At 41.2% G+C, this 19168-nt stretch overlaps 1 protein-coding gene across 5 annotated transcripts in view; it reads right to left on the reverse strand.

The window, feature by feature from the left end:
• HDAC4 (histone deacetylase 4) overlaps nucleotides 1-1739 on the reverse strand; it is a 3124471-nt gene extending 3122732 nt beyond the window's left edge. For 3 of the 5 annotated variants that reach the window (XM_044075061.1, XM_044075057.1, XM_044075060.1), the window contains exon 1: nucleotides 1525-1739. The gene's annotated coding sequence lies outside the window, so the exon portion shown is untranslated. The remainder of the gene's footprint in view (nucleotides 1-1524) is intronic. The other 2 variants (XM_044075058.1, XM_044075056.1) reach the window with 1 other exon arrangement.
• Nucleotides 1740-19168: the final 17429 nt, after the last annotated feature.

The following is a 19168-nucleotide window of genomic DNA, read 5'->3' on the forward strand; positions in this document are numbered from 1 at the left end:
CCTGGTAAGGAAGACAACCCAGGCATACCTGAAAAATGTGCAACATGCCTAGAATTTGACAACACTTTTGCCTCTACTGCATAATGATTAACTTTACATATGAGAAGAAAACCCAATTGGTACTTTAAACCACAAAGTGCAGATTAATGTGAAGAAACAAATCAATTCAAATCTGCAACTTATTTAAAGACAAACTGCAACAACTTTCATAAAAAAACACTAACACATGAATGAATGAAGATGCAGTGAAACTGAAAGCAACTAAGAATAACAGAGAAACACAAAAACACTATAGTACAGCGTATTACAGCACTGATACTGGTAGTACACGAAGAAAAAAAAAACAGAAAGGAAAAGTAAGCATTGCAGGTTTTTAAAAAAACAGGACTAGTGCTGACCACTACGGAAAACAATTTCATAAGAAAACAGAAGAGTACTCCAACATCAGTTGGGGGGGGGGGGGGTGCCACACTTTTTATGCTGCTATTACACAAGTTCAGTCCAAAGCTTCTCACAGCTCCCTCGCGCTATCTTCCACAATTCAAATAGTATGAGCAACTCAGGATTTACCTATCTCTTTCAGAAGGGATGTGCATGGATCAAAGGTGAATAACTGGCAAAGATGCACCACATATTCTAATATTCAAACATCATAGCACCCACGAGTGGTATAATAATGAAGAAAAACAGAAAAGAAAAACAACTATTGCTATGGACTTTCATTCCTGCTTTTCATTACATACGTATTTAGTAAGCATATTATTCCAGTTACATTACCCAGAGCATATCTTGAAGGTTGCAGTTTACAGGACTGCAGTATCTTAGAACAAGAAAAACTTGGGGAAATAATCTTATCAACAAACCAGGATAACATGCAATGGGGTGCGACAGCAGTACTAGAATCATATCCAAAGAAGTAGAAGAGATGTGCAGTAAGAAAAAGAAGGAAACACACAACAGCTGTATGTAACAACTGTTCGATGGAATTAAAGGATCTGTTCACCACATCCTGTCACACCATTTGCTAGCATATTTCATATTTACATCGTTGCACAAGTGGGTGGGTGCCAGTGCAGGTAACATTCATTTAGATTATACCACACACATCTGAAATTTTAATGTAATAACTGCATTAAGTTATACTCGTACTCTCAGTAACTACAACATGCTGGTAACTGTAGGCAGACTGTTTTCTGCAGCAGAACTATTTCTCATACACTCCAATTTCCAGATTATCCATGCACTGTAAAATAAAATACAACGAAGATATGCAGCAGTTCTCTGCAAGCAGTTGTTTTCCCATTTAGGCCTATTCAGCCTATGCAACCCAAATAAATAAAACGTGCACCCCAGTGTTTATGTTTTCAAAGTGTGATTCTTTTTTTCACGATTCCTCTGAAACTCCCCCGTATTCCTGCAGAAATGGCTGGCATGGTAGTAACCATCCAGCAAACCCATCATCCTTCTCTTCTCACCAACCACCTCCTCCTTCTTCTCCCCAAAACAAAACACAGGTCGGCCTACCAGAATGTCACAGTCGGGCTAACAGCTCCCTCCCGCCGGCCTCTTTCGTTCAAGTGTATCCCCCTAGTGAGGGAAACGATTCCTCCACCTCCTAACACTGTGGTCGCTCCGTTCGTGGTTAGATTCCCATGGCTGACGGGACCCCACAGTCATCAGGACTGACGTCATAGGGCGGGGAAAAGGAGGAGTTGAGGAGGACTCAGCCATCGGTAGTCTAGCGGGAAAGGGAAGCGGTAGCAATATCTTCCCGTGTAATCCGCCATTTGGTACACGATATCAGTGCGTTCTGGGGTGATGTGTTATACATCTGCATTTTGACAGCTGGTTATAGTTATATTTTAATAGTGAAGTCTACATCTGTATTTTAATAACTGGTTTATAATTATATTTTAATAGTGACGAGATGTACATCTGTAATGTTTTAATATCTGGTATATGGTTATATTTTTAGCAGTTCATTTTTGTTATTTGAAACGTAAAAACGTTGAGTTAAATATAAAACTTGTGTATGTGCAAAGTTCGAATCGTAATTAAAGAAAGTAGACTATTCTCGGCACGATGTAATTTTGTGTAAAATGTAAATTTTGTTTTATGATCTCTCTTAATTTTACAATATGTTGGAGCAGTTGATAGTTTTGCCTACATAGCTAACATCCGCGAAGTTATCAACCTCGGATGAAATATGGACAGAGCTTAAAATAATGGTGCGACAAAGGCCCAAAAATAGGGGCAGATTTTAAATATTGCTGTTAAAATTAGAAAGTTGCTACAATTGCAGGATTTGTATTTGCATGCCTTTTCTAAAGGATGTTAAGACTGAACCTGTAATGTAGATCATTATTTAGTGCTTCAGTTCGCAGTAATTTGCCAGAAAACCACAAATAAGGAGCTGTTCAAAAATATAAGGCAAAAATCTGAACAGCTGAGTATATGTTTGGTCATAAAACCGTGTGGCAATTATTGCCCCTTGTAAACTATTTGTAACTTTAGTTTAAATTTAAACTGCATAGATACATGGAGTGGTAATAAAAATGGTTAACCACAGGAACTAACTTTCTTTGCTAAAGTAATCTGTTTATAATTGTTGGTTCAGGCATGAGAAACGTGCGTTTTGTCGAAAATGCTAAATTAAAAGTGTAATTTGATATGCGTTACTGAATACACGTATGTATTTTCCTTTTTTTCTAATTCCTTTAAAAGGTTGTGGGAAAGTATTTATAATCGTTAAGTATTAATGTGAATTGTGTAAATTTGTGAAAAGATCTTTTTTTTTTATTTGCTTGTTTGTTTTCTCTTTAGTGTGTGCTGTTGAATGCACAAAACGGTATATGTATTTTTCCTTTGGGTTGGAGCCTCTGTTTTATGGGGGGAGGGCTATTTGTAATCATTAATGGTAATGTAAAGCTGTCAAAAATTCACGTTTATGTTATCTTGTTTGTTGGTTGGGACTAAAGTACATGTTAAAGAAAGTACAGTTGTGTAAGTAAACTTGCTGTCAGTAGATCAGTAGCATAGCTAGGGTGGAGTGTGAGTGCTGTAGCACTCTTGTGGGTAGTGTAACTGTAGCAACTGCTTGCTACACTATCAAGCAGTTTGTTACAGTTTAAATAGAAGTTAATAATTTATTTATTTTTACGTAACTTAAGCGTTTTAGTGCTCCATGAACTGTAGCATGTGCCTCCTACAGATGTAGCAAGCAATTTGTTACAGTTTAAATAAAAAAAGTAGTTTTTTCTTTTTCTTAATACAGATCTGAGCGCTGAAGCATTTCATGGGTGCTATAAATTGTAGCATCTGCTTGCTACAAATATACCAATCAGTTTGCTACAGTTTAAATATTTATTACAATTCTGGGCACTGTAGTTGTGAGTGGTATAAACTGTAGCATCTGCTTGCTACAGTTTAAACACAAGTGTTTTTTTTTTTTTTTTTTTTTAAACTAACTTAAATACTTAGGCTCCGTGTTCCTTCTGCATAAGCTGTAGCAATTATTTGTTACAAATGTAGCAAGCATTTTGCTACAGTTCAGAAAAAAGAAAATTTTTTTCTTTTTTTTTTTTTTCTTCAGCTGAAGAAGGATAGGCAGGGGTGGGGTGCAAAAATGTCACCCGACTGGCTACTGCACTGGGTACCAGATTTTGGACTTTTTTTTTAAATACTCCTGTCGTGTGGATGTGGGAAACAGAAGCAGGATCAAGTTGGCTGGTTAGCTCTAGTATTTCTGGAGCACCAGCAAGCCACCAGGTCACAAACTGTATATTTTTTTTTTGTTCATCAGTTTTGCAAAGACATGCTGTAGGTGGATTGGACACTCTAAATTGGCCCTAGGCGTGAGTGTGCATGTGCCTTCGGTGGAAGGTTGGGTGCCGAGCTGGCAACTCGACACCGTAAAACTCTACTGCCAAAGCCGAAAGAAGAATAAGTTTTGTTGAGGGGCCTCAGATCAGGGAATGGTTCCAGGTGCTGGATGAAACAAGTATGCCTCTGCAGTGCATGTTTGAATGGTCATTGGGGCAGTAGCTGTAGGTATAGGGGTCATATCCTGTCAAGGATGTAACAGCCAGCCAACTTCCAAAGCTCCAGTGCTTTGTAAAAGTACGTACAAAGGACCAAGTTGCAGCTTCTAGAATATTTCTAGAATCCAACTCTTTCCAAACAGCCATATATGAAGCCAAAGCACTGGTAAAGTGAGCCCTGACTCTGCCTAGAATAATCGTGTTATGGTGAGTATAACAAAAGTTAATTAACTCAGACAACTATTCATAAATAGTCCATCTTGACACATGTTGTCCCTTTTTCATACCTTCACAAGAAATTAATGATTGATCCAAAGAGCTGAAAGATTTAGTTCTGTCAATATAGTACCCGAGTTGTCTGTGGACATCCAAGGCATTGAGTATTCTTGCAACCTAATTTTTGGGCTCAGGAAAGAAAAAGGGGAGATGGATAGTTTGGCTTAAAGTAAACTCGATATACCACTTCTTGCATAAAAGAAGGATTCATTCTCAAAGTAACACTGTCTCTGGAGAAAGTGAAATGAGGCTGACTCACTGTAAGAGCAACTTGGATACTCTTCTTGTAGAGGTCAGCTCAATCAGTAAAACTGTTTTCCATGTTAAAAACCTCAAGTCAGTCAGTCAACCATCCAACCCATCATGTACACCTTCATGGCTTCACCCAACTAGTCCAGTCGCCAACCAGGATAAATAAAAACTCCAACAAGCTCACTACCTTGGACTGGATACTAGTCAGTAAGAGCCCCCAGTCATATATAACAGGCTGCTTATCAGATAGCCTCAGTGATCACTCCCCAACATTCCTACTCAAAAAAAACAAGCTAAACCTGTCATCTACCGTCAAATATGTAAAAAAATAAATTTTAACCCACACACATTCATCTCATCCCTCAAAGAATGTAACTGGCATCCTCCTTTTTCAAAAAAAAAAAATTTTTTTTTGCCTGAATCTCCTTGTGTCCTGACTGTGCTTCTCAAACATTTTGGAAATATAGAGTATATTTCAGAGCATTTATTATAACTGTAATTGCCTTAATATTGCTACAGCTCAAGTGCTTGTCGGTTGCACTGCATCCGAAGTGTTTGTGTGTTTTAGCTGCTTTACTGTATATATATATATATATATATATATATATATATATATATATATATATAGACTTCTCTGTATATGTAGACTAGCTACTTATTCTATTTATTTATTTATTTCCAGTTTGATTACCGGGGAAGTCCACTGGGCCAGAACGTGCCCATTTTCAGTGGAGGCCCGGGGAGAAAAGCTCCAAAAGCAATGCGAATACAATCTAAGCTACATAGTGTAGAAGGTAAAAAAAAAAAAATACATGTGTAATTACATTCACACAGTTAGTAAAAAAAGCAAAAGCACACAGTATACCTCAAAAACATCATTAAGGAAGGTAGATAAAATAGATTTTCAGTAGTTTCCCTTCAGAGCAGCAAGTTTCAACTGTCTGTAATGAAGAGATCTGAGGTTACCTGATATTTACAATGTTTACATACAAGGAGTAGAGAGAGAGAATTACTTAAACTGAGAAGTAGCTTAAGTTTGATTTAGTAGCAATGGAAAAATAATAGTTTTAGGGTAGTGTGAAGTGAAAGGATATAGAGGGTTCATAAGGGTAGTTAATTAAATTTAAGTGGGATGAAAGCAGGAACACTTATGTTTAGAGGACAGGTAAGAGAAAAGTTGGGTTTTGAAGGATTCAGAGTTAGATGTTGTTCTAAGTGAAGGAGGGAGAGAATTCCATTTCCTGCCAAGAGAGTAGGAGAGAAGGAGTTGGCCAGCAGGGCGATTGGGTTTGTGGATGGCGATTAAATTTTTGTGTTCAGATCTTAGAGATCTGTTTGGGATGTACGGAGGAAGGATGTTTGTTAGGGCTGGGCATTTATCAGGGTAGAATATTAATTTGTGAGCAGTGGTTAGTTGGAGATAGTCTAGGTAGTTCTAGCCAGTTCAGAGTTTGTAGGGAAAGGCAATGGTGAGTAGAGGTTTTAGATTTGGTTGCAAATTTAGAGATTTTATTATAGCAGATTTCGAGTTTAGAGGAGATGGAAGAAGACAGCTTAGTAAGGAGTAGGGCTCCATATAGTAGAGATGGTAGAAGATAGGTAATTGCTAAGGTATGCCTAGAGGAGTTGGAGAGAAAGTTAGTGTTCCTATAGAGCATACCTAGCTTTTGGTGGGTTTTCTTTATGTTTTGTATGTGGATATCAAATTTAAGGTGCTCGTCTATGGTGATGCCAAGGAGTTTTGCAGATGGGACCACCTCTATGGTAGAGTTGGTTTGGCTTATGATTTTGAAAGCATTTTTGTCGAAGGTGAGAGCCCTGGAGGGAGGGAAAAGAAGAATTTTAGATATGTTTTGTTGTATGTGGTTATCAAATTTAAGGTGCTCGTCTATGGTGATGCCAAGGAGTTTTGCAGATGGGACCACCTCTATGGTAGAGTTGGTTTGGCTTATGATTTTGAAAGCATTTTTGTTGAAGGTGAGAGCCCTGGAGGGAGGGAAAAGAAGAATTTTAGATTTATTAGAGTTGAGAGAGAGATGATTTTGGTGCATCCAGTTCTCAGTAGTGGAAAAAGCTATTTGGGTTTTTGTCAGTAGTTTAGGAAGGTTAGAGGTGGCACAGACTAAGGTAGAGTCATCAGCGTATTGGATAACTGTTGTGTCTGGGATGGCAGAGTGTAGGTTATTTATGAAGATGTTGAAAAGCATGGGTCCAAGGATGGACCCCTGGGGAACGCCAGTGGGTGTAGGTAAGAAGGAGGAGGTAGAATTTTTCCATCTGACAGCTTGAGATCTGTCTGATAAGTAGCTGGAGAACCAAGATAGAGTATCAGGGGAGAGATGAAGGTTTGATAGATGAAAGAGAAGGTGTTTGTGAGAGATGGTGTCAAAGGCTTTAGAAAGATCTAGCAGTACAGTGGAAACTAGTAATCCAGAATCCCTGGCTTGATTGACTGTTTCTAAGAAGGATAATAAGGCAGTAATGGTGCTGTGTCCAGGGCGGAAGCCGTGGTGGGTGGGTGTTAGGAGGTGGTTCTGGGTTAAGAAAGGCATGAGTTGGTGGTGGACACATTTTTCTAGGATTTTTGATAAAGGTGAGAGTAGGGCAATTGGGCGGAAGTTGGAGATATTAGTATTTTTCCTTTATGAAGTGGTAGAATGTAGGCTGATCGCCAAAGAATGGGAATGTATGACTCTTTTAAAGATCTGTTAATTAAGATGCTGATAGGGAGAGCAATACCTTCAGCAGCACATTTAAGGAAGGAGGAGGGGATGTTGTCAGGGGCATTAGAGCATGACTTTAGTTTGGATAAGAGCCTTTTTATAAATGTGGTTGAAACAGGTTTCAGCTGGAAATTGAGAGGACATTTAAAGGGGTTGTTAGGTGTAAAGGAAAGAGAGTTGGATGTATTATTGTTAGGGAAGGATTTAGTTAGATTAGCTATAGATTCAGTAAAGAATTTGTTGAAGAGAGAGCTTAGATCTGTGTCAGTTATACTAGGGTCTGGGCAGGGATTATTCCTGGATGGAGAAGGGAATTAACTGATTTCCAGAACTGTTTTGGGTTCTTGATATGGTTGGACTGAAGTTTATTGTAGTCGGGGTTTTTTTTGTCCAGGATGATTAGTTTTTTTGCTTGGTTGCGGAGTTGGATGTATTGGAGCAGGGATGAAGGCATTTTATTTTTCTGGTATAGCTTCCAGGATTTGTCCCTTTGATGCATGATTTGTTTTGTTTCTTTGGATAGCCAAGGGGCAGAATTAGCTTTGACTCGTTTGTTTCTTGGTGGGGCTAGAGAGTTAAGAGTATTTAGGAAGATAGTTAAATTGTTCTACAGCGTTGTCTAGGGGAAGAGTATTTAGGATCTGCCAGTTAGTATGTTTAAATAGGTTTGAGAAGATTGTGGGGTTGAAGTTGCTGAGATTACGAGTGTGGATGTAATGGTGTAGATATTGGGTGGAGTTAGCTGAGCGGTGTATGAAAGTGGGGAGATGGTCACTGAAGGTGTCAGGGATAGTGCCAGAAAGAATTATTTTGTTTGGATGAGAGACTAGGATCCAATCGATGGAACCTGGGGGATTGTTTTTGTTAGGCCGGGTGGTTGAGTGGATTACTTGGGTGAAGTTGTAGAGGTTAATGAATTGGGAGGGGGAAGGAGAGTTGATTTTATTCCAATCAATGTTAACGTCGCCTAGAATGTAGGTTTTGAATTTGATTTCTGTTGAGGCCCAGTAAAGAATATTTTCGAGGGTAGTGATGTTGTCACCTGGGGATATGTAAAGGGAGATAATGCAGATGTTCTTATGTTTATTTAGTCATAGTAGACTGGCTGTAAGTTCAGCATTTTTGAATTGTGGAGTTGGGATTTGTAAAGGGATCAGGGAGAGGAGGTTAGAGGAGATTATTGCAGAGCCTCCACCTTTTTTATTTAATCGGTCACTTCTGAGGATTTGGAAACCAGGAGGTAAGATTTCAGAGTCGGCGATGTGGGGTTTTAGCCAGGTTTCAGAGATGGCTAAGATGTCAGGTTGGTTGTGGCAAATCCAAGCTTGTAGTTGGTGTATTTTGTTATTTAGGCTCTGAGCATTGATAGTGAAGAACTTAAGGGGGTTAGGAGAGGAAGTGGTAGAAGTGGGAGGGGGACTATGATTGTTTCCAGTGGGAGAAAAAGGGGTTGGGGGGGAGTTGTTAGTAGTGAGGCAGGGGCTAGGGTTGGGATGAATATCGCCAGATAAGACTAGGTCATTATTGGAAGTAACTCTTAGTCTTTTGGGTTTATGAAGTAAGAAGCTGTTAGGGGGTTGGAGAAGTCTAAGAGTGAATGTTTTTGGTACGGTGAAGTTTTTGGAATGGAAAAGGTACAGTGTTTTGGGAGGAATAAGAGCGGAAGATATGTTGTTGTAGTGGGTAGATAGAGATGGTTGTAGGTGAGTACAAGGGTTGGTTTGTGTAGGAGGTAGGGAGAAGGGTATTTTGTGAGAGTAGGAAGTAGCATAATATAGAGGAATGAGTAGTGCAAGAAGTGAGGCTGGGACATAGACAGTATGAAGGATTTTGGATGGCATGTTCAGCAAGGGGAAGTTTAAGAGATAGATGTTGTGGAGTTGTGCAGGCAAAATGGGTGGGGGGCTTAGGAAAAGGATGGGGTTGGAAGTATTGGCAGGGGAGAGAAAGGGAATATATGTGATGAGAAGAGAAATTTAATGGAGTGGGCTGAGAGAGTGGGAGGGGTAGTAAGTAGAAGGATTATGATAGGTTAATTGGTAAGGTGAGGTATAGTGGGGTGGGGGAGTAAGAGTGGGAGGGGTAATGAGGGAAGGACTCTGATTAGTTAATTGGTATATGTGGGAGGGCTTATGAGAGGTATAAAGGTAGAGGTGCTGGGGGCGGGTGGGAAATGGGGGCAGGGTAGGAGAGCAGAGTGAGCCTGCAGGGCGAACGGAGCGGGAAGAGCCAAAGGAAGGAGAAATGTGAGGAAAAACAAACAGAGTGCGAGAGCTGGAAGGTAAGTTTGCAGAGATATATTTTAAGTTCGAAGACTGACAGTGAAATGGAGTTGAATGGAGATATGTACTAAAATGACAGTATAGAAGGGTCAGAGGCTTTGAGCTTAGAGGAGATGGGAATATGTGGAGTGGAAGAAGAGGATAGGTAGTCCTGGGAGAATATAGAGGGAGAGATATCTAGGAAACACTGAAGAATGAAAATAAGGTACCAAGTGGGAAAAAGTAGTAGAGCCAGCAAGAAGGTAAAGGAGCGCCACCTAGTGGGCAGTTTGGATGAGTGTAACAGAGACACCTACGGGGAATATCAGTTGGGGGATGGAAGGGGATTATCAGACTCAGCGAAGGGTAAAATAAAATATGGGAGGGAGAGTAGGGACAATTTAAATAGATAAGGAAAGGGGAAGAGTTGGCTGCTGTCTGGCCTGGCAAGGGAGTGCACTGCAACCTACTAAAAAGTATGTACTACCTTTACAAATTACAAGATGGATAAGCAGTATGCATACTTTCTCTGAAATGTCCTGGTAGGGAGCAGATGGGATTTTAGGTTGATTTAATGTCCCTTGTATATGGGTTCTCAGCATGGACTTCCATTAGGGTGCATTCAGGATGAGAAGGAGGATAGGCAGGAACACAAACTGGAACATGCAAGGGAGAGAAAAAAAATGTAATTGAAGCAGGCAGTACAGGTGTCGAGCTGAGAAGCAGACAGGCATAACAAACACAGTTAATCTGAAAAAGTTATAAAATGGACAAAGCAGTTCAGATAAATTAAGATAACCTCTACCAACTATCACAAACAAAGCTTAGAATATGTAGGAAAATGTAAATAAAAACAAACTTCTAATGTACAATGTAACTTTGGAAAACAGACAAAAACCAATTAGCTGACAAAAGCTAAGCAAACTGGGACAAATTGCATTGCAAATGTATTCTAACGTGTTCATGAAAATGTTTCAAACAGCAGGAGTTGGTACTCCATATGAGTACTGCTATTGTGGTTAGAGCAATTACTGCAAACAGTGCACACACTCAGATTAATCGACCTGGTCAGATAGCTAAGTATTTAAACCCAATATGTACACAGTATATCTGGATTCAGGCAAGTAGCGTTTGTAAAATACAATCAGCGCAGTTCCAGAAAAAATATTCAAATTACTTCTAGCCCAAGTTTTGTTAATCGCCTAGAGCAAGCCCCACAAAAACATTTAGAATAAGTATAGATGTTACATATTGAAGGCAGCTTGCACAGTTCCAATAGAGCGATTAAGCTTTTAAATATGAATTACAACTAGCCCAATATTCATCGCATAGAGCAAGCCCCACAAAAAATTAAAGCAGATATAGAAGTTACATATTACAAGCAGCTTGTTATTCTGCTGTGTTACTTCCTCTTAAATCGTTTTTCAGTTGTGCACTTGCCTTACTTCATTTAAAAAAGTTTTAAATTGCTAATTTTGCAGAGTTTTAATTGCATTTACTGTCTAGGACTACGCACTCAAGTGTGTTCGCCTTTTCTGTGTTTATTTACTGTATTATTGCATTGTTTAGCCTGTTTCAACAACAAAAAAATACTATCTTGTTTGCTCATTTCCCACCTTTTCTAGCTAGTACATATCCCAAGCTTTGCTTGTCTCAGGACTTTATTTTCTGTGCTCAGAGCTATCCAGACCTTGCATTGGTAGAGGGAAGTCCTACTGCCTACCAGTGGGACTGGTGAGCATTGTACTGCCTATCTAATGCTAGAGGAGTAGTTTCCAGCTATGAAATTGTAATTTTATTAGCCTTTTGGACTGATTTCTATCCCTTTCAACTTTCTGGCTTAAAAACGCATGTGTTTGCATATTTTTCACATCGTGCAGCATTGCAACGCTACAGTTAAACTATTCCAGGTGCCAGAAAGTCTGCTCTTCAAATTTTCCCTTAAACTAGCTGGTTTCTCAGTAGTAGCATTAAAATATGAACCCCTGTGATTAGCACTTGCTCTAGAACCTGCTGGAAAGCACTAGGAAGCCTGAAACAGATACAAGCACTCAGCTCTCCTTGTCAGTAAGGAGAAATTAATCATAGGCACTAAGCCTATAATTGCAAAGTACCTTGTAAAGGTAAGGGAAAACAGCTCTTAAACTTTACATAAAAGCACCTAAACAGGCATGTCCAAGGGTCAGCTTCCGGTGATTTCTCCTGTCCACCTGGTGAATCTGGGCATACTGTGGCAATGTGGCAACTGCCTCATGTACACAGACAATCCTCTCCTCCTACCACCCAACACTACAACCTGCGAGAGATGCACTTACATAGCCAAACTGGAAGCAAAGCTCTCTCCGGTCAAGATTGTGTTAGACAGTCAAGAGGACAAGGTTAACACCTGCATCACACCTCAAGCAACTCATAGCCCTTCAAAACCCACACATAGCAACACTAAACCCACATAGGTGGAGGCCCTTAACATTAACCTGCCCAAGCAACAAGGACCTCTGAAGCCGAAACACAAACAAACAACAGTCACAACCAAAGAGACACATAGCTCACAACACCAGTGTGCCACCCAACAACAGCCCCTAAGGCAAGACAATGTACCCAATACTTTAGTCATAGGTGACTCTATAGTCAGGCACACTGATGTCCCACTCACCAGACTGAACAAGGAGAAAATTACAGTCAGCTGCCTGTCAGATGCCAGGATCCACCACATAATGCATGCACTGAAGTCACTCCACAACAAGTACAACTATGACTCTGTCATTGTCCATGCTGGAGTGAATGACTTGAGACGTACCTCCCTGGACTACATGAAAAGAGATATGGAAGAGCTCTTGGATCATGTGACCCATGCTAGCCCTGAGTAGCATCCTGCCTTCACCAAGAATGATACCACAGTATAAGGACAAAATGATTGACCTCAACAATTGGCTAAGCTTCTGGTGACATTCAAAGGGGATCCAGTATTTGTCTACCTGGGAAGACATGATCGACAAACCACGATGCTTTGCCAGAGATGGTCTGCACCTGTCACCCCTGGGATTCAGGTTACTGGCTAAAGCTCTTGCCACCCCTATAGTGCCTTTTTTAGGCAAGGTTCAAAGGATAAAACCACCACCGTAACAAATAGAAGCAGGAAAAATCTGAAGGTAATGCTACTCAATGCTAGAAGTCTAAACCTCAAAATGCACTCTCTGGAGTCACTCCTAAAACTGGAGAACATCGATATCTGTGCAGTAACTGAGATCTGGTTCAAGGCTCCAGAGAGCACCCCTGCAATACCAGGCTACAATTCTTACCACACTTTTCGGCCACAAAACCAGGACCGAAACACTAAAGGTGGAGGAGTGTCCATATTCACCAAGGATATTCACATCTCCAGGCTAGTTGCCCAACACAATGCATCTGAAATTCTCCAGGTGCAACTAACACTAGGTAAGACTGCAATCCAAATTGTAGCTTGCTACAGATCCCTATCCATGCCCCAAGATTCTCACTACACCTTTCTAAACATACTGGAAAATATTAAGATACAACCAAACACCGTAATACTGGGTGATTTCAACTACCCTGCCATTAATTGGGAAAACTACTCAGGTACCAACTCCTTTTCCCAACGGTTCCTGGAATTCATAAATTCCAATGCCCTGGATCAAATAATCCATTGTCCCACCAGGGGATCCAATATTCTAGACCTGGTCATTACAAACATGGGAGATAGATGCTCCACACCAGTGGTCACCCCCTCATTGGTAAGGTCTGACCATAAGCAAATCACCCTTGACATCCACATCCCACCCCCAGTAAGGAAACCTCCTTAAAAAACTTCGCCAAAGCCAACTTCAAGCTACTGAAGTCAGAAGTGACAAACTTCACAACACCCATGCAGACGGGATCTGGAAGTTCGACTGCAGAATCCTACACTAAGGCACTGTACGAGCACATCCACTCGTGCATGAATCATGCCATCCCAAATAGAACTAAGATGCTCTTCTCCAAAAAAAAAAGGAAGCCAATCTGGTGGTCCCTTGCTATAAACAAACTATACAACAGAAGGAAGAAACTGTTGCAAAAAAGAGGAAAATCCCAGGATGCAAAAAACTCCCTCACCAGCCTCAGTAAGAAGCTGAGATCCCTCATAAAATCCTCAAAAGCTAGTTACGAAAATAAAATTGCCAAAGATTCCAAAGACAACCACAAGGCATTCTATAGTTATGTCAAGAATCTAAATGGCAATGCTCAGATCTGCTCTGAGTTACAACAGAATGGCATTAAATATATTGATCCCAAGGATATTGCCAATATCCTGGCAGATCGATTTAGTGCCAACTTCACCCCACTCTCACCCCCTAAAGGGCCCATCTCAATACCAAAAGATTGCCAAATTCCAATAATCACGCCACACAGGTAGAAACCGCACTCTCCAAAGCTAAGAATACAGCATCCATGGGACCAGATGACATCCCAGGCTGTGTACTACATGAACTACAAAATGAACTGGCACCTCACCTAAGTGTGATGTTTAATCATAGCCTCACCTCAGGCTTCATGCCCACTGAGTGGCACACAGCTACAGTTATCCTGCTCCACAAGGGAGGATCCACCTTGGATCCTGGGAACTACCGTCCCATCAGTCTAACAAGCCTGATTTGCAAGGGCATGGAACCCATTATCATGGAACTTATAAACAAAGACATTGGCAACCTTCAAACACTAGACCCCACCCAGTTTGGGTTTGTGAAGGGCCGATCTTGTCTCCTGAATCTGATTGACTTCTTTGAATCAGTCACCAGAGTTGTAGACGAGGGTAAGGCAGTCCACACAGCCTATCTGGACCTCGCCAAGGCCTTTGACACCATCCCCCACTCTGGAATCATAGATAAACTTACTAAACTGGGCATAAATCCCTACGTCACTCGATGGGTTGCTAACTGGCTTACTGACAGAACCCAGACAGTAAAAGTAGCCGACTCCAAATCCAGCTTCAGACAAGTGACAAGGGGAGTACCTCAGGGTTCAGTCCTGGGACCACTCTTGTTTGGCATCTACTTCTCTGAAGTACAGACAAACACTAAGGGACTCTGGCTAACAAAGTTTGCAGATGACTGCAAACTGGGAGCCATTATTGAATCCCCAAATGATGTGGATATTCTACAAAAGGGCCTTACAGAAACAGATGCCTGGTGCCAGAGCCATGGGCTCAAGCTTAATGCCAAGAAATGTATAGTTATCCCCTTTGGAAAAAAAACATGTACCCATGAATTACCACATAGGTGGCAGGACACTAAACATCGAAAGTGTGATGAGAGACTTGGGGACACAGGTGGACAGTGGTCTCACTTTCGATAACCACATTGTCACAACAGTCAGGAAATCCTTCTATGTGGCATACCTCATCACTAAGGGCTTTTCATCCAGAAAAAAGGAGGTCATTGCCCCACTGTACTCATCCCTTATTAGACCCATTATAGAGTATAATGCCCTGTTTGGTATGTACCTCACAAGACATCTGCAACAGCTTGAAAGGCCACAGAAATACCTCACTAAAAGAATCACAGGCCTAAAGCAGATGCCATATACTGACCGTCTAAATAAACTCCAGCTATACTCTGTGGCATATCGTCTACTCAGAGGCGATCTCTGCTTAACATACAAGGCCATGTCAAACCCTCAGCTGTTGGACATGCTCCACTTAAAGAAATCCCAATCCCTCAGAGCCACATGCTCCAGGGATCTAAACCTTGTCATCACAATGAACAAAACATGCTGGAGGGATAGGTTCCTGACCCAGAGACTCCCCATGCTCTGGACTAGACTGCCCATACATATCAAGCAGAGCGCCTCTTTGGCCGTCTTCAAAAGGAACCTTGATGATTGGATGGGAGATAGGAAATTCACCCCGGGGATCATGTCAGCCGCCCTGCTAGACAGGGGCCTGGAGAAGTAAATATTGTGGGAAGAAATATCCAGGGCATTGTTATAGCTAGGCTTGCATAGGCCCTAGGGCCGATAGCCTAGTACCAACCTATGAACCTAAAGTACCTCAGTCTTGATGACGCAGTTGAATTTTTTAATACTGCCTTCCTGAGCATCCTTAATTACCATGCCTCCATAAGACTTTCCAGAATCAAAGCACAACCCTCCCCATGGCTACAGAAAACCACTAAGTCAGAAATGAAAAATGGATAAAGCCTGGGAGCACTGGCACAAAACCAAAACTCCCTCAACTAGACAGAAATTCCTAGAACTACGCAATAGAGTCAAAAAGCTAATAAAACAGGACAAATTCTAATACTACCAGTCTACCCTAGATTCCTCTCAACACAGCCCCAAACAATTCTGGTCCTCCATAAACTCCATCCTCCACCCAGGTAAAGTCAGTACCCCTCCTCCTAACATCCCTCACTCCTCAGAAAATATTGCTACCTCATTCAACACACACTTCACACAAACCATACTGTCACTAGCTAAACAACACAACCCTCCCTCCAACCCACACCTTCAACTAGTAATCTCCCCACTGCCTTCTCTTTTTCTCCTGTACCTACCTCCAACATAAAAAACTCTTAACTAAACTTAAGCCCACCAGATTAGCAGCAGACAACCTCCCAAGTGAATACCTACAAATCGCAGCTGATGCTCTGGCCTACCCAGTATCCATCTTGATTAACCGATCTCTGTCAGAAAGTTACGTTCCCACACTGTGGAAAGTATCATATATAATTCCCCTCCACAAAGGCGGACCCTCCACAGAACTAACCAATTACCGCCCCATAGCTATTCTCTCTCCACTCTCCAAAATACTAGAGAGATGCATACACTCTCAGGTCTCAGACTACCTCCTTACTAACAATCTCCTTTCCAATACTCAGCATGGTTTCCGACCAAACCATAGCACCACCACTGCCTTACTCTCCTTTACTAACACTATCCTTCAGCATAAAAACAATGGCTCTCTCTCCTCTGCTACTTTCCTAGACCTATCTAAAGCATTTGACATGGTCCCACACAAACAACTTATCTCTGTCCTCAATAACCTATCCATCTCACAATCAGTCACCAACTGGTTTCAGAGTTACCTGTCTGACCGCCAAAAATCCGTTGTATGGCAGAATGACATATCTCCCCAACTACCTATCTATATAGGGGTTCCCCAAGGATCCATCCTTGGACCCCTACTCTTCTCTGTTTTCACCAATAATCTAGCCTCTGCCACTAAACATGGCACACTCATACAATACGCAGATGACTCAACCATCATCTGCTCAGCCCAGTCCTTACCCAAACTGCAAAAAGTCACACAGGAAGCCTTTTCCTCTGTTGAAACTTGGTTATCCGATGTCCAATTAATACTCAACCCAAACAAAACTAAACTACTCATCTTTCAACCCACCAAACATACTCAAAACAACTCTCACTTTAACATCACAGCAAAAGACAACATCACTATATACCCAACTGAACACACCAAATTGCTAGGAGTGGAAATTGACAATAAACTAAAATTTGACATTCACATATCCTTGACCATAAAAAAGTCCACAAAAAACTAGGAGCGCTATACAGAAATAAGCAACTTCTCACCAAAGCAGCAAAGATTTCACTAGCAAATTCCCACCTTATCTCCACCCTACTTTATGCCTGTCCAATATATACCAACCTAAGGCAATGCGATCTAAACAAGCTAGAGACTTGCTACAACAAAATCGCCAAATTCGCCACAGGGGCATCCTACCATAGTCACCACTGTCTCTCACTTGCTGAACTGGGCTGGCTTGAACTCCCTCACCTCCTTCAATGGTATCAACTCTCACTCGCCCACAAACTAGTAAATCATCCACTAAATGTCCCATCCCTCCAGAATCTACTCCAACCCTATCACACCACCAGACCACTAAGATCCAGTAACAAAAATCACTTGCAGATCACTAAAGCCAATAACTCTGCTGGTGAAGCACTATTCTCTTGCACCATAGCCAAATTATGGAACTCCCTCCCACCCACAATTACCTCCATACCATCATGCACCCACTTCAAAACTTTACTAAAAACGCACCTAAAAACTTGCTGGCTATGCCCTTGCAACTCCCACTCTAATATCACCCTCCCCATCCAACCACTACCTTTCTTTCCACTCCACTAACTACCTTGATTATAGCAAGCTCAGATGCTCATAAGCCAGTACTTGTTATACAGCAGGAACTTCTTCTTGTAACATTTGTTAATGTCAGTTATGTACTTCACAGATAAAGATTCTAGTTGTCTACTGATGTACTATGTTCTTCATCTGTAAGTAGGTTGTAAATAATTGCTATGTAAATTGTTAATCGCTATGTAATCCAATGTAACTACTGTCTGTTTATTTTAACTGTGGAGCTTTTCTCCCCGGTCCGCCACTGAAAATGGACCTACGTCCAGTCGGATACTCCCGGTCAACAAATATAAATAAATAAATAAAGTTAGCTGTTCTAATGGAGCAAGTGTTGGCTTCTGTCATACAAAATTAAGATCCCACGGAGGGGCAACTGGTTTTCTTGGAGATCTCTTATGCACAACCCCTTTCAAAAACAGTTTTACAGGAGAATGCATTGAAAGAGAAAGACCAATGGGAAGGCATGCTGAAATGGACGATAAATGAACCTTGATTGAGGAGTAAGAAAGGCCATAGGATAGTAAGTCACACAAATATTGTAAAACCAGAGAACAATAAGCCCTGAATTGGTGATAGCTATGTTGTTGGCACCAAGTAGAAAACCATTTCTGTTTGCTAATGTATGATTTTTTAGTAGCAGGCTTTCTTGCTTCCATTCATACTTGCTGCATGTCCTCAGTAAACAGGAACCTGGAAGGAATTAAGACTCAATCATGCAGGCAGTCAGTTGAAGTTGACTGGTGTTTGGGTGTGTCAAGCATCCCTATTCTTGTGCGAGTAGATTCAGTCTGTGAGGAAGCTTATGGCAATTGCCCCTGGCCATTTCCAAAAGAAGGGAAAACCACAGTTGCCTGGACCAGAAGGGAGTAACCACAGTTACCTTGGGGATTTCCCTTTTAATCTTTAAAGTACCCTGGATATTAGTGGTAAAGCAAACATGAATATTTCTGTCCAAGGAAAAGAAAATGCATCTGTCTTCCAGGCCATCTGGCATGAAGTTCTGGAGCAGAATCTTGCCAGCTGATTGTTTAGAGAGGAGACAAAGATGTCTACTTGAGGAACTTCCTAGAGATTGATTAAAAGAAAATTCACCCCGGGGATCACTTCTGTAGCTCTGCTAGACTGGCGCAGGAAAATCAGTATATTGGGTGGCAAAAGCCAGGGAATGTTTTTGGCTAAGCTTATATAGGCCCCAGGGCCGATAGCCTAGTACCTATCTACAAAGCTATGAACTTAGAAGACCCCCTTTATCTAGCTAACATTTGTCCTTGTCCTGCTCAGCTTATCTGCCACACAGGTTTGCTCTGACAGAAGGTAGGGTGCCTGTAGAGTAAGGTTATGGTTTGAAGCTATATTCCACACTAACAAGACTAATCTGCATAGGGAGCATCACCTAGTTATCCCTTGCTTGTTGATATACCACACAGCTGTGGTATTGCATGCAACAATTTGAAGAAGTCCCTG

This window comes from Protopterus annectens, chromosome 6.part0, assembly GCF_019279795.1.
Source record: "Protopterus annectens isolate FY-2018-M chromosome 6.part0, PAN1.0, whole genome shotgun sequence".
Taxonomy (NCBI): Eukaryota; Metazoa; Chordata; order Ceratodontiformes; family Protopteridae; genus Protopterus; species Protopterus annectens.